Here is a 23190-nt window from a genome sequence, read left to right as displayed (position 1 = left end):
CGAGACAAGCTAGATAACTTCAAACAAAGTTCCCTACCGCACGCAAGAATTGACACCAAAATGACCTGCAGTCGATCCTCTGCTCCTGAGGATAATCTGTGAAAGTTCTAATGAGGAAATATAGATAATGCAGCGCACCGAGGTGCCAGTGGTAGTTGAAATATGCTTTGTCACTGCCGATATCATGTTATGACACGCGAATGCCATTTGTCATTTGTTAACTATCTCTGTGGTTGTCCACCACAACTCATCCAAGCACGTATTACGATATTTACCGCGGACGTAAAGGGGGATCATACAGGTACTCTCACTGAAATTATTTCATTGAATTCTTTCTTATAGGTGAAGTTATTATTTAGAGCGCACATGCCTGCTGGATCAGCCAACGCGGCTCCAGCGGTTCTCTAATACAGTTTCACAGAAGGAAGTCGTGAGTGTGAAGGAAAATGGGAGAGGAGGACAGTTCAAAGACTACGAAATTATCGTCACGTGCGCTTATTTTTCTGTTTTCATGCAATTTGTCCATGACAAGTCGCGCCGAAAAGTCTGGGAACATTCACGATTGTTTCAGACTGGCCTGATTGGTTGATTGGGATTTTGAACATTGCTTGAAGATATGTTGGCATTCCCTTTGTCTACTGTTGCAAGATTTTAAGTTTGTTTTGTCAACTTTTTTTTAGGAACGAAGCTCTATTGGTCCGCGCCCAGACGTCGCCGTCGAAGCTCCCTGCAACATGGATGCGGCGCCGGCGCAAAAAGACAAAAAGACGCGCGCGGCGCAAGGGGCGCGTTAAAAACAAGGCGCGCGGCGCAAAAAACAGTTTCAAAACGTACATTGTCGTTTGCGTCCCATTTCTAAAGATCTTCGCTCATCGATTGTATTCGTACACGGAACAACTGGTGATTTTTGCTTTTCTTGCCCTTTTGCAAGTTTTCTACATGCCGGCGACGGTTCAGTACGCTTGAGTTCACTTTCATTTAATGTTCCTTGCAATAAACTTTTCAATTGTTAGTAATCGATCGTTGTGTATTTTTCTTCGTCTGTGTTGTCTGCGCTGGTTTAACCGTAATTAAACCATACTAACTAGCCGAGTTGTTGACCTTGCTATCGCCTGATATGGTGGCGCACACGATGCGAGTAGTTGAGCTTATTGAGAAGCTAGTGCGGACACCAGTAAACATTGGCATATTCGATCATGCATGCATAAATACGGACTTGTTTCACCAGCAATCGACTATAGATGATTGTGTTCGTCGCTATCGTTGTATTGCGAATGTTATTCGATTTTCTGGGCACCAGGTTTCCCAATAAAGAGGTTCGTATTTAGGAGCCACACTACCACCTTCTTAACCGACTCAACCGCGTGATATCAGTTGAAAGTGCTTGCAAGATATATTTTGACCAGGAGCAAAGACTTTACAGAAGCCCATACTTCAATCAAATGGAGTATTATTGGAACCGTCGCAATCAACGTATCGTTGAAGCAACAAGCATTAAGCGAGAAATGACCTCACAGCCGTTAACGGAAATGACGTGGTATTTATTTTCAGGTTAACATCCCTGCCTTTCCGAATTACATTTCTCTCTCTCTTCCTCTTCAGTATTTTCATTAGACAGGTACACCTATAACCACCACTCGGCGCAGATCATGCCGGAATGTATGGAAAAGTACGCGTTTTTTTTATACTGATTTGATAGAATTAAGCGCTTGACGCGAGGTTGATTTTATTCTGGGACTGAGGCGAGCACCAGTACAAACGTCGCTTGTATGGACGCCAAGCCTTCGTTTCACAACCTAATTAAGGCGAAAGCCTTGTCTGTGATTTTCAGATTTGAGGCTCACGGGGAACGATGAGCACTTCTGCTGGTTTCTGCATCCCCGTGTAAATAGGTTGTTGTAATTCGATTTTACTGATTCAACCATTGTAAAGAGGGTTGTGGCCTTTATCTAAATAGAGTCGGCGCTCAGGATGCAACTTAGGTGCACGAAAGTCCTTTATTACTTTTTATGGTCACAAAACTGCCGCCTCAGTTTCATATGAAGCCAGCGCTGACGCCAGAGGCTCAGCTGTGCATGAGATGGCATACGAACGCTGCTATCGCTGTGGTTCTGTGTGACCCAGCCTCGGTGTTCTAGCATACTAAACTTCCGCGATGGTCTCTTTATTTTAACGTAGCTACTTTTAACACACAACATGCGTAAATGAGTGCCTCAGTGCGTCGTAAGTCTTTAAATGAGCACCTGGGTGAAAATAGTAGCCGCTCAAAACGTGAAGCTCGCGACGGTTTCAGACTAAAGGACACAAGATTTGTCAATTAAAAGCGCCATAATCATCCTATGATTATGAGGGACGGCGTACTGGCAGACTCCTGATTCATTTTTGATCATATAAGACATTTAACCAAATGAAAGTACACGTTCATTTAATTTTTTTTTCACCTCGGCAACAAGTGCGGCCGTCGTGGGCTGGTGAGCGCCGTTAGTCTCGACGCTTTAAGTCTCGACGCACTTCTTAATATGTGCCTAAAACCAAATGCTGCGCACCTGCAACAATGCCCCAGTGGTGCCACATGAAAAAGAGGGAAACGTCGGGGCTGTTTCATTCACATTCACGCGTAAGAAATCGCAAATTATTGATTGCGCAGAGATCCGATTGTTCTCGCAGCACGGCTGCTCAATTTTCTGTTAATGTGTGAGGAGTATTTTAAAAGGATATCAATAAATCCCTACTGCTAGAGCTGCCTCTGCGGAATGACTTCGTCTAATGACAGAGAAAAAGAAACTGAGGTGCTTCGCCAACTATAAATTTTTCGCCGACGTGATGCCACTTCTGAACAAGATTTAGGCCATGGAAACTGGAATCGCAGCGAGCGATGATGTCCGAAGCATCGATGTGTTCGGCGCACGTACGCTCGCATATTGACTCAAAATTGCAATCACCACTGTCTAGCAGCGGTAGGGCCCACTTTCATATCTCGCGCTTCTCCTTGTTACTTGGTAGACCAAACACACCTTCTGGCTGTCCTCTTGTAAACGGGATCGCCCGCCGGCGCGCAAAACGTGTTCGGCATCATCGTTCCACAACCACACTTCGGCTGTCTTCGGATGTCCATCGGGGTACTGGCAGGTACCTATAGATGAAGCTGACCACCCAAAACTGCGTTCGTAACTCCAGGCGGCCTGTACGTCTTCAACGTAACGCCGTTTGGCCTTGGCACCACCCCTGCTACCTTCGAACTTCTTATAGACAATATACACTGACGTCTCAAAGAGCACACGTGTATTTGCTATTTGGATGACGTCGTAGTTTTTAGATGCGAAGCATCTTATGAGCGAGCTTGATCCTGTGGCGTCCGCGCTCCACTGCGCATGCGCCCACTCTTTGCCCCACTCTCCCCCTTTACGCAGGTGTTCTGTCGCCTTCTCTCCTATTTGTGCAGTTTTGTTTCCTTGGTCGCACGTGACACTGCTGCAAATAAACTCTCTCTCTCTCTCTACACACACACACACACACACACACACACACACACACACACACACACACACACACACATATATATATATATATATATATATATATATATATATATATATATATATATATATATATATATATATATATATATATATATATATATATAATGAAGAAGCAGACTACGACTTTCGTTGGATTGGCACTGCATATTTTCACTAACGTTTCGTCTGGTGGACCAGACTTTGTCAAAGTAACAAGTACGTCGTGGTGGGCTTCCTTATAAACACGCTTAAATTAGATAGTTTCAATGAGCTTATCGATAGCAAGATTGGCAACATAATATAGCGGTCACACGCAGTCGACATAGATTCATGCGCACACAATTGGGACTCGTGGCAGTGAACTCAGGTTACATAGAGTGAGATAGATTGCACACGCAGTTGATGTGGCATTACACACTAGTGATATGACACAATTATTGCATTGCACGTCACATGAAGGAAAAGGGGGGGTGACATTATCTGCACTTTATTTTTTTTTTTTTTCGCAGGAACGTAATCACATGCTAGCATTAAATTGCAGACAGTCTGAGATCGCAAACAGAAAATCTACGCAGCACTAAGACCAATTTTTGCTTTTTAACTTCTCATGAAGTACGCTTCAAGCACACCAAGCATAATACGAGAACAAGCTAAAAAACTAAAGAAACAGCACAGACACCGTATATGATACACACAACTCAGTACGTCAACACGTAGTCTGGTACGAAAGCTGAAGAATAGTGGGCGATTACCAACGTAACCGTAGAGAAAACACGAACATTATTAGAAACAGAGCTGCCTATCCCGTTGAAGACCAGGTTATGATTAATAGGGCTTAGCGGGAAAGCTTGTAAGTGTGCCTGTGCTTTCGTTGATACCGGATGAGACGGTGTTAAACTTATAGATTAGGTGTACACACACACGCACACACACATATTATATATATATATATATATATATATATATATATATATATATATATATATATATATATATATATATATATATATATATATATATATATGCGCGCACACGAAACAGGGGGGATTGATTGAGGGCTCGCTTCTTGTGAGACACTAAGACACAACCTACAGAAAAACACAGATAACGAAGCTAAGAAAGGCATGGCGGACATTATTTATAGGTTTTATATCTACCACAGTAACTATGGCATAAACAGAATGGAATTCAAGTGGATGACATATCAACTTGCCATTGTTAGGGACCGAGCAAACAATCTTCCGATAACGTGTCCGATGCTCTCTACCAATCGAGCTACCACGGTGGTCGCTTTCCCATCCACTTTATTAAGTATTTATGTTGGTATAATTCCTCTGAGTGTCAGCCAGCGCCAGTCGTATCCATATCGGCGAGCGTAGAACACTCATTTTTTGCCAGATGACGTCACGTAGCACGTTATATTATTATGAGCTGGACGCTGACCACTCGCATACTACCGAGAAAATGCGGCCGGCCGGAACGAGGCCCTCACTATGAGTGAACGAAACAGGAGGGGAATCGATCGAATGCTCGTTTATTTGTTAGAAACAAAGAAACCGACAGGGAATGAAGCAAAGGAAGGTATATGGTACACTATTTGTAGGTTTGAAGTGTAGTATAGTATCGATGACATAAATGAAAAGCAATTAAAGTGGATTACAAATGAACTTGCCGCAGGAAGGGAACAAACTTACAACCTTCAGATAACGCGCCCGATGCTCTATCGATTATATAAATCCAATATGTATAGCTATAACCCCGAGAAAGTGAGAAAGTTTGGTTTGTCCCTCACTCGAGCACAAGTTTATACGCCACTGCGATCATACGCACTGTGCTTTAAACCAGGCGCCATTCACGTACCGCCTTCAACGAGTGCCAGTAATTGAAAAGACGTCATGGAACGTCACTAATGTTAGATAGGTATACCTTTGATTATCCGTACGCAACTCTATAGCACCCAAGGTTGCACAAGGTTTGTTGCGTTTTCGGCAGTATCAAAGGGTGCTTCGTGCTACCCACCAAAGCAAAGCACCCCTACAAAAGGGGTGCTCATTCAAATTTTATACATTTGCTTCGAAGAGCCTTATACCTATAGCTTAGAAGCTTCTACTTGGAACTGATGAATTTGTTATAAGAGATTATGCACTCTTTCGTGGTATATAAATTTCTGGGCCTCTAACTGGGAGGAAACACTTAGATGAAATTCTCAAATAAATACGGCTTAACTGAACTCACAATTACTCTACTTCAAGAGACCTTCCTGCTTTCCCGCTTTATTAGGCTCCGTTGTTTTTTGGAAGATAAGAAAACAAAATCATGATTGTGAACGACTATGTTACTTACAGAAGAGAGCAATAAATGTAAATTTCTTGTTTAATTATCATATGCAAACGCTCCTTCAGTGCTATAATCGATCAATAAAATACACTAATTAATATATCTATCCACTCAACCAATGATACTCTATAGCAAATGAGGGCAATAATTATTAGAAATTGGCCGATCAATGCGAAAAAAAATGACTCATCACGATGATATACGTCACGAAGAAGACCATTCATTTTTAGACTACTGAACAATAAGATATCACTTGCAGTGCCTAACCTAAAGAATCCTCTGCTTACGAAAAAAATCTTTTTTGAATACGGTATCCAGCTCTGCCACTTACCCCAAACTGTAACACATGTTTTTCCTCACTTAATAAACTTACTGACGCTTTCTAAAAATATTTGCAGAAGTGACAAAGTTCTGCATTATTTTTTACTTTTAAAAAAATTTCTCGAGAGCTTTGCATTTTACAGCATTAAAAATACGTTTCTGTGAATTCGTGAAGGGCGTAGTGAACTTGGCATGTGCTTACACTTTCGTTTTATTATCTGCCTAACCACGGTTGTTGCTAATGTAACGCCAGTCGCCTTGGTGGACTACTTATAATGTTTTTAGTTGCTGCGAAATCGTAATTTTTGTTGTTGCCATAGGAATACTAAAATATCTGTACTTGTATTGGCAAATCCTTACGCCATGAGACTTACTAAGATCATGACTGTACTGCTTTGGACAATGAGCTTCTATATTACAATGCTAGGTAAACGAGAATCTTTCGCCTTTCTGTTTTAAGTCATCGCTTAAACAATCGGAGAAGTTCGATTTTAGAGGGTTTATTTGTCATGTGTACTTTTTTATTTTGCACCGCTGAAATTGTCGCCTATTGTAGCGTTCTCTTTTCAATTCAGCGAACAGGTGCTTCAGTTTTGGTACTTATTTTTAAGTCATAACAATTGCGACATTGTCGTCATCAGCGCATAGAAGAAATAAAGCGGTCCAGGCGGCGTAACCTTAAGCATAATATGTCAGCAAAACAAAAGCATCAATAGCTTTCGTCCTGGTTGTTTCATTGTTTCTTTCCAAAGTTCCAGATGACGTCCGCTTTTCAGCACTAGGTGACTTGGAGTATAAAAAGGAGACAGTGTTACCGGCATCATACATTTACCTCTTATTACTGTGTATCCAGTTTCTTTGGAGAAAATAATGTTTGCTGCGATACCTGCAACATTGTTAATCGCCATGACAATGATTTTGATGTAAGTAAGAACAAATATTGATGTAATGCAGAAAGCAAGTTTACGTCACGACAAGTATTTTAACTTTTTATTATCCCGTAGAACTGAAGTCTGCTTAAGAATATATTTTCCTGCTCTCTGGGCTAAGCGAGCCTTAACATTTTAGGGTGCTTTCACGTTGCGCATGTCCACATTTCTGAGCTCTTATGTGCCTTGAAAATGACCCTCAGTACCACCTGTAGTTCTCAAAATGAAAGCTAGCCATTTTTTAGACCTCTAAAAGATGCCTTCATGCCACTCGCTCGATGTAAAATTACGGAGGATTTGACCTAATGACTGCAAGAAATTATAGCGCCACACGCTGCCTATAATAAGTTCTACTGGCTACGTATATTTGGCTTGTGGATGCGACAAGTAAGTTGTTGCATAAGCTTTACCGGAGTAGAAAAAATAGTGACAGAAAGACACGACGAAGAGAGGACAAATACCACGACGCTATAGCTGGAGCTTTTACGCTTCTGGGTATCGCTGAGTTGGGCGCGGCAAGACATTTGGCCCCGGCAGACCCCTCTTCCGCCCCGCACATTGGTTCGCTGTATATCGTACAGTTATGTAATTTTGAACCATATATGTACAGTCGCTATACCAAGTATAATCTCTGTGGGAATTATCTTATCTACGTACAGTTAGTTCACTGAAGTGTTAAAATTAATCATGGCCTAATTTCGCCTTCCAGATGAAGAAAGAATGAGTTAACAAATATTAAAAGAGCCGGTCTTTCCTTTTATACTCGTGTCTTACAGAATGTACCGTATTGGTGTATTAGCCATGTGCCACATAATTCCCCGTATCAACCGGGCCCACTTATTGAATGAGAAAATCTAGGTAGTTATGGCTGATAGAAAACTTTTGTTCACTGGTATTACTGTAGTAGAGTTGCATTTTGCTCAGTAACTGGATGACAATTCTATGACTATATTGGCTTAGGTACAAATTCACCACAACGATTATAGTAAGCGATGCAGGAGCGAGCTTGGCCGTAGACAGAAATTTATTTCAGGGAGGGAGGGGGGACAGCAGGGGCGTAGCCAGGAGGGGGGGGGGGGGGTTGGTGGTTCAAACCCCCCTTCACCCCAAAAAAATTTCGCTTTGCTTGCGCATACATACATACACACATAGAAACGCACGCACGAACATGCATAAAGGATTGTTGAATCCCCCCAGGAATAAATTTCTGGCTACGCCCATGGGGCCTAGAACCGACCTTGTCTATGTTCGTGCTTGTAAAAAATTTTCGGCCTCTCTTTTCAATGTTGATCGTCGTACAGCGACGCTGTCTTTACGCGTTAATTACCCTTGATGCACTCCTTGCAGTGGCTCTCGTTGCCCTCAGTAGTGGCGGCAAACCTTCGTTGTCATGCTCCGTCAGCTTTGCGAGCTCGATGTTCGGAGTCTTCTGCTTTCCTCTGGCTGATAGCCTCAGCTTGGTGACGTCGCACTTCGCGGTTGTCGGCTTTCCTTTGGCGCCTAGCCAGCGCTTCACGAGCTTGACCCGCTGCCGTCTTCGGTATTCGTCCCAACACCTTTGAGTGGCGCCTTCTCGCGTGTGACGTCAGAGGCCAGAGTCGGGTGCCGCTCCTCGCGCGCGCTGGCTCACTACGTGAAGGCTGCGCGATGCTGCCGGCAAGTCTGCCCTGCTCGAGTTATTGAAACATTAGCCGGAAAGTTCATAAAACAGTTCGTACAAAATGTTCAAGCAAAATGCCCCACAACATTGAGCGGAGTTGCCATCAGGAGCACCTTCAGTGTCGATTGCTGCTGGTCTCGTCTGCTAGCCATGAATGCGTACATCTGCATGTATGGCGAGGTTTTCTTTTCCTGACTGTTCTATCACGTCGGCGCACGCAAAATGATTTTCGGGCCCGTTTTCGATCACTAGCATCAGTGTTCGGTCTTCGACATCCGTGTCTGCGTTATAGCACAATGTATGATACCGCACGCTGCGCGTGTTCGGTTGCCAAGCCTCCTCCTTCGGTTCAGTTCCGTTGTTCGGAGCTTTAAGCGCATGACAAATGACGTGTGATATCCTTTAGATAAATCAAGTAGTCGTTACAAGCAACAGCCTTTCTTTAGATGCAAATTTTCAGCAGCTGCTGTGTAAGCGCCTCCGTAAGTACTTAAAATGTAAACAAGAAATAAAAAGGTTGAGATCACGATAAAAAGGGGGATGCACATCGGCGATATGAAATATTGGCAGGCTGCGCGCAGTCTTTTTTTTTTGCGACGTATTTTAATCCCTACGTTAATAAATCGACGTTTCCTTACTTGTTCACGGTCGTCTGAAAGTACGCCGAACGCCGGCGCCGACAACGGAATTTCTGCGACACGGGCTCTTTGAGGCTATCGCGTTAATACAAGCGGCAATGCGACTGAGCGCCTGTCCGTTCTTTGGAGTAATGGAATGAATGACAGTGTAACATTAACCTAAAAGCGCCTTCTCGTAAGCTCTTCTGAGGTAAAAACAGGTAAACATTCAATTGCGTCACATTAGATACTTTATTGCAGTACACTATTTCGGCTGTTGCAAAAAGTAAAAGTTTTATCTGAATGTCACAAAGCTTGCAAAATGAGAACTAATTAAGAGCCTACGCGCAAAGTGTGTCGTACAGCGGCCTGTGTGTTATAATAAAAATTAACATCTACCTTGTTTGGATGTTGTAGGCGACTCAATATTTCCAAATATACAACAATCACCTTTTTCTCCATTTCAGTATTTACTGGTCGCCGTATTTGTCAAGTACATAGCAGTATTTAACCTGCCAAGTAACAAAGATGCTGTGAATCGGAGCGTAAATTTAAATTAACTGTTATATGACAGTGCACGCAAGCTTGTGTTACATGAAACCTCACCAAATATATTTAAGCGAATTTTTAGTGAGTTTACGCTTGGTATTAAAGAGCAGATTTTTTTTGTTTATTTTTGTATGGTAATACTTTAGTTTACGTTTCCCGGGAATATCTTAATTCATGCGCTTCAATATTTAAGTAGGTATCCTCTATTTTAAGGTTTTCATATATTGAGACAATTGATTTACATGCTATTGTCACGGGGTAGTGCCGGTGAGGAAAGCAGCAGTCCGGGTGCTCAACATGAAACTCTTTATTTGGCCAGACTTGTGGCCGGGAAATGAAAACTCAAACTGCAGCAATATACGCTGTACGCTGATAGCGGCGAACATGGCGTCGGCCATCGATAAACTGAACCGGGGCAAGGCGCGCCAGCATTTTCTACATGCGGCATCGAACATTCGATCCCTATCGCTAGTGGCCCCATTAGTTCCAGAATAATCTCGGCTGTTCGCGTTTGCGCGCTCAAGCCTATAAGAAGATTCTAACATAATTTGAAGGTTCCCAGACATTAGGGCACGGCTAGCGCAAGGCAGCGGATACGCGTGCAACGGACTTCTTAGATAACACTAATAAAAGAAGCGCGCCTGGCAATATACACATGGGGCGGTTTCTTGTCCTATGACGTCACTGGCTTGAACACCAGAAATTCTGCTCTGTCGAAAGGCTCAGTGCTATTTGTCTAATGAGTACCACAATGTCCATGATACAATACAATGAAGAAACGGGAGGGTTATGACGCACTGCAGTGCTTGGAAGCAAGCTGTGATGTAGCGAGTCACTTTGCTTTGTAGGGTGATTAAGTAATGCCATCGTGCGCTCGTGTTTTCAGAAACCAACACTTCGTCGAATTAAGCAGCTGGCATCCTTATGGCAATGACTCGCACTACCCTCCACCTTCGATCGACAGCGGAGGGCTGCATGGAACAGCCTGCAGTAACCAACCGGTGAGATACATTATTGCGTATTGGTTGGCCGGTGTTTAAAGTTCGGTTAAGCTTTCCGGCGCACATATGTGCTGTATTATTGTTGTTGGAAGCGTGAAATTGTGACTTATCGGTGTACGTTATTATTTATTCTCGAAGTGTTACTGCATTTTTCACTGAATTCAAAGTTTGTGTTTCCGTAGCAAGACATTTCTTTGGTCAAGTCGGTTCACACTTGATGCGAAACAAACGAGCACTAACGAGTCTGCTTTGGTGCTTGGCCATGATGCGGTGCTCATGGTGAGGTCTTGACAATTTTGTTATCGGGTGCACGCAATGTTATCGCTCTTACTGGTTGGCATTATTAATCTTCACGTTTTTTCAATAAACCTCAGTTGAAAGTTGAGCGTCTTTCCTTTGTGCCTCCTGTTTATGTCCCCGCTTCTTAGGGCTTTGTGTTTCCACACGTAATAAGAACCTGTTCTCGAAATCTTTCATCTTAGAAAATAGTTCGATATAAAGAATAATTTTATTTACCCCAGTTCAATATAGTCGGGTTTTACTGTCGTGCATTTCAGTCCGATTCATGCAAGAAAGTCACAGTTTCGCCGCAAGGGAGAAGGAATGAATGCCATAGCAACAAATTGAAATGAGCTAAGAAGAAAGCCTAGCAGCTCAGTCCTTTCCCAAACACGGCCGCTACGGCGAGTGAAGTGACCTTCATGCGGTCTATGGCTTCAACAAAATCTTAGCGGTCAAAACAGAAATCGCGCAAACCTCCCTCCTCAATGAATATGCGAGCGATCACGGGCGACCATGCCCTGTATATGAAAGTACAGGGCGGAGGCGTGCACCAAACACCGGCGAAAGGCGAGCGTGGCGACGGCCTATTGAACTAACACGCCCCTTGCAACATCTCGCGGGTGATAGTGAACAAGCCTCTGTAAGGCTGAACTACTTGAAACCTCTGGCTACCGCCAGCGGTAAATGGTTTTTATAAATACCTCACCGTTGTTATGCGGGAGAATGCTAGTGGGACAGTGCGTTGCACTGACAAAGGCTGGCCCACCAGCCGAAACGTTTGGGATTATATTAAAGGTGTGTTAACGTACGTCGTGCTTTTTCGCTTATGTTTTACTGAAGGAGCCAGTGGGCTTTCTTCACAGCCACGTCTATAGACACACACACAACACGCATATATATATATATATATATATATATATATATATATATATATATATATATATATATATATATATATATATATATATATATATATATATATCTTAGGCGATGGCACGTACGACGGTACGATTGTTGTATTTATAACACAGGCGCGCGAGACAAAGACAGAGCACCCAGCGCAACAAACGGTGATTGTTATGCACAGGTGAAGAAACTGAACTATGCCGTCAGCGCTCACACCAGGTGTATATATATATATATATATATAGAAAGGCATGCTGGCGACGACGGCAAAAACCCGCGGAGAGTGTCTATTTATTCGCAATAGAAACACTTGTTCACGTTAAGCTTTTTGGGTGCAGCTCTAAAAAAACCCACGGACAGAAACACATAGCACATATTGTGAGCGCATTTAACTGGGCTAGTTGGTTCTGCATGTCGACGATGTGGGTGCAGGGGAATTTGCGTTTGGCCTAGTTGGTGCTTACTGTTTGACATTTGGACCAGACAAAAAAGACGAGGAGAGAAGGAGGTACGACCACACGGGCGGTAATGTGGGTGCGCTTTGAAGACGCGGACAGGGAAGTCTGTGCCCTGTCTCTTCTCTGTCCGCGTCTTCAAAGGGCACCCACTTCGTAGACATAGTACATACGCTGGGCGCTGACTTACAACTAATCGTTATCACCATCTTCAGTGGAAATATATGTACCATAGTCGCTCAAAATTCATTGTGACAAATCACATTCCACCAGAAGTGACAAACAGCGATAAAAACAATCTTTAAAGAAATTTTTAACCGAGCACAGCGTTCACATGGAGCACGCGTGCAGGAATGAAAGAGCACTAGGGGGCAAAGTTTAACGAAAACGTTAACAACTGATGGACGCTTCGCGTGAAAAGGCATGAACACCGTTGAAAAATGCAAGAGATAAAAAAGAAAACCTGGGATCTGCGAGTGAAGTTGCGACGCATTAAATAAGGCCTTTCTCTTATCAATCTCTGCGTCAGACAAAACGATAGAAGGCCTGTTTACGCAGCTGTCTCTTTTTTTATGGATGAAAAAAAAAGCTTCCACAATTCGGCGCTCAAATTTATCTTTCCCTTTCTTATGGAACTGCGTGCGTTCAAAATCAGGGGTACAGCCACAGCGCTTGCAATGCTCACCCACAAATCCTACCGTCTGATTGCGCACGTTCAAATTACGTTCATTAGCTATCTCACTAAAGCATCGCCTGGTCTAACCGATGTACTGGCGACGACACCTCAGGGGAATGCTCTAAAAAAGGTTAGAAACCCATTCTGTAAACTTGTTCCGGCGCTGTGTGACGCAAAGATGGCGTTTGTCTCGGTTAGTCAAAGCACACTACTTGGACAGTTTGCATGAAGCAGCAAATACAACTTGAACGTTGTGCGTTTTCTTTGTTTTCTTTGCGATTCGCTTAATGTTGTGTGATAGTTATAGTTGGTGTACATATGGGACAGCCTTTACTGGCAGGCCAGCTCTCATAGGCTTGTCGTTTGCTTTGAAACGTTGAATATTTTGCAGGAGGGACGGTATACGGCACTTGTAAGTTCGGGTGTGTGACCCGTAGGCTTTTGTCTCAGAACTTGGCTACAGAAACTTTCGGAATGACTGCAAATCTTAGTGTGGGTTGTGTTCAAGCAGTTCGTTGCGTTACTGCTATTGACGTGTTTCGAATAAGCACTGCTGTGCGGCAATAAGACTTTATTTCCTGGCGCTTAATATTGTATTATGTTAATTAAGTTCAACATAATCCGCAAACAGATTTTGTTCACCATAACAGTTTCTGTTATTCAAATCTCTTTCGACCCCAGATCGAAAAATTGCTTACTGCAGTAGAGCAGCGCTCATTCGAAACTTGCCAAGTGCAGTATCGCAATCAACTGCTTGCAGTCAGCCCTCAATAACACTTGCAGTCATGTTCTTTCTGAAAGTTTCTGTGGAAAAGTCAAGGTTATTACCATGTACTGTCTGTTTTACAGCAAAAGCTGTTATGACATCATTTCACCGGCCGTTTTTGGCGCCGTAGTTGTCCGCCGCCGGTGTCCGTAACCAGTATCGCTCGAAATAAAAAAAAAAAAACGAAATAAGAAAAAATATTCCAGGATGGAACGAGGTTCTAACCCGGGCCCTCTGCGTGGGAGCCCAGTATTCAACCTCTGAGCCATGCCGGTGCTTGAAACTGCTCTGCAAAAAGGTCCTATCAGGCTTCATGTCGGGAAGGAACCACATTAGCATATGCAATATAGCGTGGTAACAGAGTAAAATAAGCACCAAGCGTCGCACAACGCGAATTCTGTAACCAGGCGTCACACAATGCGAATTGCGCAACGAGTAGTTTATTGATTGCTTCCAACTCATTACATAGGACTCTGCCATAATTCTTCATCGCATTCAGGCACAGCATCAACAAAGTGCGCATTATGCCTTACATGCGTTTAGCAGGTACCAACGCTCTCCGTAGGATGACGAAAAATGGCACAGCGCCTGCTGCCCTACTTCTAAAAAAATACAATGATTTATAGCGTAGTGGGTTCCTCGCAAGTGCACTTGTATTGGTTGCCAAGGAAGCCCATAAGCACATGATCCATTTCCTCGGGGTCTCAGCAAAGTTGTTCGCCCCCCCGGCTCTCTCCCACGTCAACGTATGTTATACAGCATGACGGGAGAGGGAAATAGCGACCGGGCGTCACCCAATGCAAATTACATAACTGGTGGGCCGTTTAGAGATTCCAATCCATTAAAAAGGGCTGAGCCATAATTCTTCATCGTCATCAGTCGTCGCATCAACAAAGTGCACATAATGCCTTACAGACGTGTAGGTGGTGCCTCGCTTCTCCGCAGAATGACGACTAATGGCTTAGTAGGTGCTTCCCAACTTCACAAAAATTGTGATTTATGGCGTGGTGGGTACCTTTCTAGTGTACTTGTATTGTAGACCCAAGAGAGCTTACCGGGCTCTAGAAACGCCGCTCTTCCAGCTTTCGCTGTGACTGTGCTGCGGTTTCAGCGCAGGCCTGGCATTTTTTCTCTTGTTTCTCGAAACCACATACGTCGCAAACAAACATTTATTGCGACTACGCCTCGCTTCGTCGCCCCCAACATTTTTCGCGCAGTTCGACTGCCCATGGAAGCAGCCACCATTCATTCAAGCTACCACTTGAAACCACCGATGCAGAGATCGTTATACCAGTACCTTGAGTTACAACATTGACTATTCAGCTGCTCTAACTAACCACTGGGTTTCTGTTCTAAGCTTCATATGTGCCGCCCTAGCTTCATTTAGTTCGCCTAATGTAAATTACGACATCTGCAAACACCTCTTTGTTCCCTTGCCAACATATTAGTACAATATCTCAACCCACAAAATTGAAAAGAATGTAGCACAAGCGCAAGCGAAGGTACGTTGCTCTGTAAATAGAAGGTACGAGAAAACATCTGTTGGTGGTCACTTTTATAATGGTACTGTCATGGCTCATAATGTCGCACTGTTCATGTTCAAATTATTCAGCACGGACAAAATGGTGTAGCACAGGCAACGTCTATTATGCACCAGTTACTGAAGCAACCAATGTAAAACTTCCTACAAACATTAGCTTGACATGTTTATTCAACGCTTGAAACACTTCCTCTCTTTATTACAGTGCAACTACATGAAAAATGGGGAACACCAAGGGTGCCCCAAGGACTGTATATGCAAGCCAAATGGGCGAACCGATCAAGACGGACCTGGAGTTTGCGTCGATATGCCGTAAATTTGGTCGGTAGTAGTGCCTCAAAAAAAAAAAGTGAAATAAAGGGCCTAAGAGTAACACAACATCCAATACGAGCCTCTTTAACATCAGTAGAGTTTTAGAAATGGTTTAAATAAATTGCTTGAATCCATACAAATGAATTTGCGTGAAATATTTTCCCTAGTGCAGCATTATTGACATTAGTTAAAGGCCAACTCCGGCGATTTTTCGAGGTCGATGGATCTCAATGAAATTCGCTGGGTACGTTCATTTGCACGTTACCGTCGTTTATGCCAAATTACAGGCTTGAGACATGCGCAGATTGTTTGCAAATGAATTTTAAAGATTGTCTGCAAACGCCCTCCTGGCTTCCCACAATTATTGGCAACATTGCGTCTGTGACGTCAGTATTGGGAAGGCGGAGGAAGTGACGCAGCCGAGGGCATCGCTAACTTCGGTGCTTCGGCCGCTACAGCGATCGTCTGCTGTGCACAAGGCGACAGACAGCGTTGGTTTGGCCGGCGCTTCGCTGGTCGTCCCGGCTCTCACAGTTTTCATACTCGGCGCCAGCGTGACCGACTTCCGGTTCGTTCGTAACAACATCTACGTCACACGTATACAGCACACTCGGTTGGGTTTCGGTTTCGGTGTTGCGCTTTTTTGCTTATTTAAAAATATTCTCCAATTTGCCGAGTATTTCTGCTATCGGGCCCGTAACATGAGCGTCTCAGGAACATAAAAGCACCATTACTTTGACATGGCCGAAAAATCGCCGGAGTTGGCCTTTAAGGACAGTGGATGTATAACACGCAGAAAACCTCAAGCATTATATTTCCTGCAAGCTGATTTTGCTCTGCCACTTTATTATTAATTTTTGAGCCTAGCTAGTACCAAGAAAGGTAGAATGTTTTAACTTTTGCGGATTTCTTAACCTTAACCAGCAAGGAAGCTATACCAAGATATTGGCACTGCAATGTATGCGAAGCCATCTATAGGCTCAGTATCCTTGCTACTTCTTGTACTACATCATATCAAAATCAATTGCACCAAGACAACAAGAAAGAGTGTGGAAAACTCAAACGAGTCAATTTAAAATTTTTATGTGCACAACTGAACAATCGCAATAGAAACGACTTGCTTTTCATTCTTCAGTAATGCTGTTAGCACTGAATCGAAATGGCGACACGTTGTAGCACACTGAAAGGTGTTCTCGTTGTCTTCGGGCATTTATTGCGGCAAAAAAACATGGTTGATCCCTCCGTCATAGGAATCGGATTAACACGAAAGTAAAACGTGTCCTTATAGAAGTGACCGAATGCTTACTGTACATTGATAAAAGAGAGTTTGCACAATGCATACTGATGTCTGGCAGCTGTTGCGAAATGCCGCGGAACGGAGCAGCGAGGAGCGTGCGGAACTATCGCGAAGACGAGAAGGTTGAAGAGGGGGGCACGAACGAGAAGGGCAGTTTTGGTCGCTATGATCAATAAACGGGTAGTCTCCATCTAACGTCTGCGGAACCAGTTCTTTGTTACATTGGTGCGCGAAACCCGGGATCCGCCCCTTTGGAGTCTTCCCTTCACGTCATTACCATGGCAAACCCGGACCAGCTGCGCAAGAAGCGTGGTGCCCTAAGGGCTGGCGTCACGAGAGCGCTCACGCTTTTAACGGACCTGCTGCAGCAACCGGATCCTGACGCCTCTCAGATTAGCGGCCACATCGATTACCTGAAGGCACAAGGAGACAGCACTATCGCAGCTCGACGACGTCATCCTTGCGACCACGGACGAAGAGAACCTCGACCAGGAAGTAGGTACGGCGCAGGAATACAACGCGAAGATTCTGTACGCAGTATCACGCGCCAAGTTCTGGCTTCAAGAACGCGAGAGGAATGCCGGAACGCAGGCTCGAGCAACTGAACCCAGGCCTAGCTACATCGGATCTCCGAACTCCGGCGACGCAGCAGGCCAGGTGAGAGAGCACCGTCAGCGTTCAGTTCAACTACCGAAGCTACAGATACCGACTTTCGATGGTAGTCTGCGTGGATGGCAGTCTTTTTGGGACCATTTCGACGCCACCATCCACAAGAACGCTGAGCTACCGTGGATTGAAAAGTTCAAGTACCTCCTCACCTACTTAACTGGCAGCGCGAAGCGGGCTATCGAAGGCATCCGCTTAGCCGAACAAAACTATGACCTTGCGATCAAGACGCTCACGGACCGCTTCGGACGCCGGGATCTGCTCGTGAACGAACATATCGATCATCTTCTCGCGCTAAGCCCAGTAAAATGCTCATCAGAGGTCCAGAAGCTTCGTCTGCTGCACGACAACGTCCAATTTCACGTCAGCGCCTTAGAAGGGCTTGGAGTTTCGCCAGACCAGTACACCGTGGTGTTAAACCATGTCCTGACGCGATGTCTGCCAGAGGATCTCGCCATCATATACAGGCAGAAGACCAAGGAAACAAATTGCGCACCCAGTATCGCCGAAACTCCTGAAGACAGAACGCGGCTAGCCAAGGATATGCTAACCTTCCTCCGCATCCAAGTGGAAATCCTGGAGGAAGGCTGGCAACTGTCGCGTCGTGCACTGCAAGACGAACCCAGGACCCACATGCCTGAAGAAATTGATGGCGCGGAACCTATACCATCAGCGTCAGCTCTAAGCGGGTCCACCTTGCCTGTCAGACCAGCGTGTCCGCTATGCCAAAGCAAGGATCATATGGTCGCTTTCTGTAACGCTAACTTATCGGCTGAGGAGAAGCGTGCAATGCTGCAGTACGCTAATTGCTGCTTCCGCTGCGGAACACGCAATAACATCGCCAGATTGTGCAGAAAATCCATCAACCTCAGGTGTGCTACCTGCCATCGACGCCACCTGACGATTCTCTGTGAATTATCGAGGCCAACCGAAGACCTTCAATCAAGCGGTGGATCCCCGGCATTTCATGAACCACCACCCTAACCAATGCGAAGCGTCACAACCGCCCATAGTAGTCACGTCGGATCTACGCCTGTATTGTTGCAGACAGGCCGAGTTTGGGCAGAGTCTGGAGACCGACGACTACTCGTGCGGATACTGCTGGACAGCGGCAGTCAGCGCACATACATTCGTGCAGACGTGGCAAAGATACTTACGTGCTCGGTCGTGGGAAAGGAAGAGCTCTCCATCGTCACATTTGGTGGCTCCAAGTCACGAAGACGAATTTCTGCAGAGCGTGTCAATGTGCGACTCCGCAGCCAGTTCGGCGCCCCTCCGGTAACTCTGGAAGCCTTAACGATTCCTGAAATCTGTTCTGTAACAAGCCCACCACTCGACCCCAACATTTTGCACCTGCTCGGCGAACGGGAGTACAACGTGGCCGACAGCTTTCAACCAACCACATGGCAACCAGAAGAAATAAGTATCCTCATCGGGTCCGACGCCTATTGGCAAGTTACCACAGGGAAAATCGATCGCATCAGCTCGACTATAACAGCAATCGACACTACCTTTGGGTGGATGGTGCAAGGCCCTATGACGTCCGACTTTTGTTCCCCAACAAGTGCATTATTTGTCACGCTTGAGAAGTCTCACTCGGAGAACATCGACGTGTCATCAATGTGGCGTCTGGATGCCATCGGGATCGACGAAGCACCTTCACGGACCCTAGAGAGCGACCCTCACATGTCTGCATTTAAGCAAGGAATTTCGAAGCAAGATGGCCGTTATCAAGTGCCGCTGATGGTCAAACCACTAGGGTTACCATCCGGAAGCAACAATCGCCGATTAGCCGAACGTCGACTGCGAATGCAGATCAACCGGTTCCGAGAGCAGTCGTCACTGCTAGAAAAATACGACGAAGCAATTTCGGCTTATTTCAACGATGGACATGCGGAGAAGGTACAAGACGAGCAGCCGCTCAAGGACAACGTCTACTACATGCCCCATCACGCCGTGGTTCGTCGCTATGCTGTTACGACGAAGCTTCGTGTCGTATTTGATGCGTCATCGCACGAAGCCGGTCATGTTTGCCTTAACGACGTAGTCTCGAAAGGCGTGAAACTTGGTTCTGACGTCATCCAGCTTCTACTGAATTTTCGCTGCCACCCTGTGGTTCTCGCCTCCGATATAAAGAAGGCATACCTGCAGCTTCTTATTCGGCCTCAAGACCGAGACCTTCTGTGGTTTTTGTGGCTGGAAAGGTTGCCAACTAAAGAAGAGCCTATGCCACCCATTACGACGTGGAGAATGACGAGAGTTCCCTTTGGAGCCGCGTCAAGCCCATTTCTTTTGGCCGCTACGCTTCGACACCACTTATCGTCATGTAGGCAGAATTATCCAACCACAGTATCCCTGTTAGAACAGGCTTTCTGTGTGGATGACCTTCTTGTTGGACTACCAACCGCCCAGGAGGCATTAAAGGTGTATGAAAAAACACGGCAGATATTCAGGGAGGCCAGCATGGAACTTCGCAAGTGGGCTTCTAACTGTGACAGCATGAAAGAGAGATTCCTCCACGATAAATGTGCCATTGAAGATGAAGCGGGGGACAGTCATACTATGAAGGTTTTGGGAGCGCCTTATTCGCTCAACGAAAAACTCCTTGAAACGGTCACTGGGCCGCAGCTGCCTGGACGTGGAGGCCCTCACAACTGTTCTGTGCGAGATCGAGGCAGCGATCAACAGCAGAACATTAACGTATCTTGAGAGCGAGCCCGATGAGCTACAGCCATTCACTCCATCGCATTTCCTGTTAGGAAAGCGGAGCCTTTCCCTACCGCAACACATTTGCATCTCGGAGCTTCCGACTGCGGTTGAATTGAACCGCAAGGTTCGTCATCGCCAGCATCTAATAGACGAACTTTGGAGACGATGGAAGCGAGCCTACCTGCTACTACTGCGGTCAGCGCATAACAGCTCGAATCGCTCATCAACCAAGCTACAGATTGGTGATGTAGTGCTGGTGTTAGAGGACAATACACCCGCAACATACTGGAAGTTAGGCCGAGTGACCACCTTACTCCCAGGAAGAGACGGCATAGTGCGTGCTTGCTCAGTGCGTCTCGCTAATGGTTCAACGGTAAATCGCCCGGTGCAGAAACTCTGCCCCCTCGAAGCATCCGATTAATCTTGGCCCGCCCCGGAGGATGTTGCGAAATGCCGCGGAACGGAGCAGCGAGGAGCGTGCGGAACTATCGCGAAGACGAGAAGGTTGAAGAGGGGGGCACGAGCGAGAAGGGCAGTTTTGGTCGCCATGATCAGTAAACGGCTAGTCTCCATCTAACGTCTGCGGAACCAGTTCTTTGTTACAGCAGCTATAGCACCGTTTAACGTGGATGCACCCACTTTGATGCTTGGTGGTACATCTCCATGCCGACGACTACGTCCGTGTTCAATGATTACACAAACCCTTGTGGTAGCTGTAGTAGCTAACGGTGAAAGCGTAATCAGAGAACGAGTTGTGATAGCCAGAAGAGCGTGGCATATTGGACGCAGAACTTGGTCGCCGTCCCGCGACATGTTAAAATGTGATTCAACACCACGGCCGCACTACAGGGAAACGCAAAGCGTGTCGTGCCGCCTCGGTAGCCCGGCCGCAATTTTAAATGCGAATGCATTTCTTAGTCGGGCTATGTAAGGCATCCGGCGTTGTCCGCGTGCCTCTCCGCTCCCACTCCCTCTCCCATAGCAACAGCTGCGGGGCGCGCGCGCTTATCCTCGCCCCTAGCAACCGCAGCAGGTGGTGCGGGCGGAGTAGCGGAGAGTGAGTGGTGAGGAGGAGCGCGCTCTGGCGTGTGAGGGCGCTCGCATCGTGGGAGCTCGGCGGAGCTCCCACGTGTGTGGAGAGAGTGTAGGAGAGGGTAGGTGCAGTGCTTCGCCGCTCGCTCTCTCTCCTCCCCGCGCCACCGCCGCAATGCAGTGCGTTTGAAACGCGTTTGTAGCGTTTGTGCTGCCTTGGCACAGCCTAAAAATAGCGCGTTCTAAACGCGTTTCTGCTGCATTGAAGTCGGCGGCAACATCCCTGAGGTGATTACGAACGCACGTAGGAAGCGTTCATTGAAAGAGGCGCCCATAAGGGAGACACTTGAGCGCGCCGATGTGTGCAGCTTTATGCCATTAAAATTACTACGCCGTGTAGTCTCGACCCAAGAAATGCATTTTTCTCGGGGCGAGCGCGTAGGCGGGAAACGCGGTGTTACAGCCAGGTGAGGCAGGCGCGCGTCGCAAAGATATTTTAAAGACGATTGTTTTTCTTGGGATACTTAAACGGAGAAATTTTAGTCTTTCTGTTTGTCGGCACGTCACTCGATTCATCCACTCGGCCAAAGTTGAACCACTTGCCCAAGGGCCAGCCATTTTGAACTGGTACTGCTGTTCATACTTGTGAACGTTGTCGATCAAAAAGTAAATATCACGCATGTCTGAGTCGCAACATCACTAGGTAAGTAATAGGTGGTGTGTTCCTTTATTAGAAAATGCATACATACGTAATTCCAAAGACCCTACTTTCTTAAGCTGCGCTGAAAATGCCAGTGCGCTGAAATTTGCCTTCCTCCGTGCCCTCTGCAAGAGCTCATTGTTGTGTTTCGGTTTCGGTTCTGAATTGTACTGTACGAATGCCATGGGGCGCCGCTCTGGCATTCCTGTTTTACGCAGGCGACGTGTAAATAAAATAGTGTGTGGAGAGTACTCGTTGAGTGCGGACGTTTCTTCTGCTTCAGCGCATCGCGCCAAACCGCGTGTTCGGGCTGGTTGGCGTCCCCACCGGTCGCGTTGGTCACCGCCGGTCTTCGCCTGCTGCTGCGTCGGGACTACCAGCCCGCAACATAGCACTCATGTTTCCCGGCGTATTGCCAGATGGCGTCCATACCTCACGCAGCGCCTCTTCTATCGTCTTTAGACGACATTTGCAGCGAAGCACGCAGATACGCGGCCAATTTTTTTATTTGATTAGGGTGATCCTATGAGCGAGGCCGAGGCTTTTACGACGCTTGGGTTAACGTCGCCACCTTGCGGTGTGTTAAGGCACTGACAAAATTGCACTTCTATTGAAAACACGCCGAATGGGACGAATGCGTTGCAGGTACTAATCGCGGAGGCCACAGTAATGATAAATTACTTTACTTTGCCGCTCCCAGAGGGCAACACCACCCCGCCGACCGGGAGAGTGGTAGATATAAAAGGCGCGTTTGTAAAGCCTCTAGAGTCAGTCTGTGACCGTGGCACATTCAATAAAGAAAAAAGAAGTAACCGTGGCACAGTGGATAGCGCGCCCGGCATCTGTTGTTGCGGACCGAGCGGTCGTGGGTTCGATGCCCGTTTCCGGAACTTTTTTATTTGCCATCTGATCACGCA

The 23190-nt window shown here is 45.9% G+C and overlaps 1 long non-coding RNA gene across 1 annotated transcript; it reads left to right on the top strand.

Annotated features, from left to right (window-relative positions):
- The first annotated feature begins 6981 nt into the window (after positions 1 to 6981).
- Positions 6982 to 15938, top strand: LOC119400877 (uncharacterized). Its single transcript, XR_005185294.2, has 3 exons — positions 6982 to 7099; positions 10818 to 10932; positions 15763 to 15938. It is a non-coding gene; the product is annotated as an uncharacterized LOC119400877 (long non-coding RNA).
- Positions 15939 to 23190: the final 7252 nt, after the last annotated feature.

Source organism: Rhipicephalus sanguineus, chromosome 7 (assembly GCF_013339695.2).
Source record: "Rhipicephalus sanguineus isolate Rsan-2018 chromosome 7, BIME_Rsan_1.4, whole genome shotgun sequence".
Taxonomy (NCBI): Eukaryota; Metazoa; Arthropoda; class Arachnida; order Ixodida; family Ixodidae; genus Rhipicephalus; species Rhipicephalus sanguineus.
The sequence above is the reverse complement of the archived record's forward strand: the minus strand, read 5'-3'. Positions and strand labels throughout refer to the sequence as shown.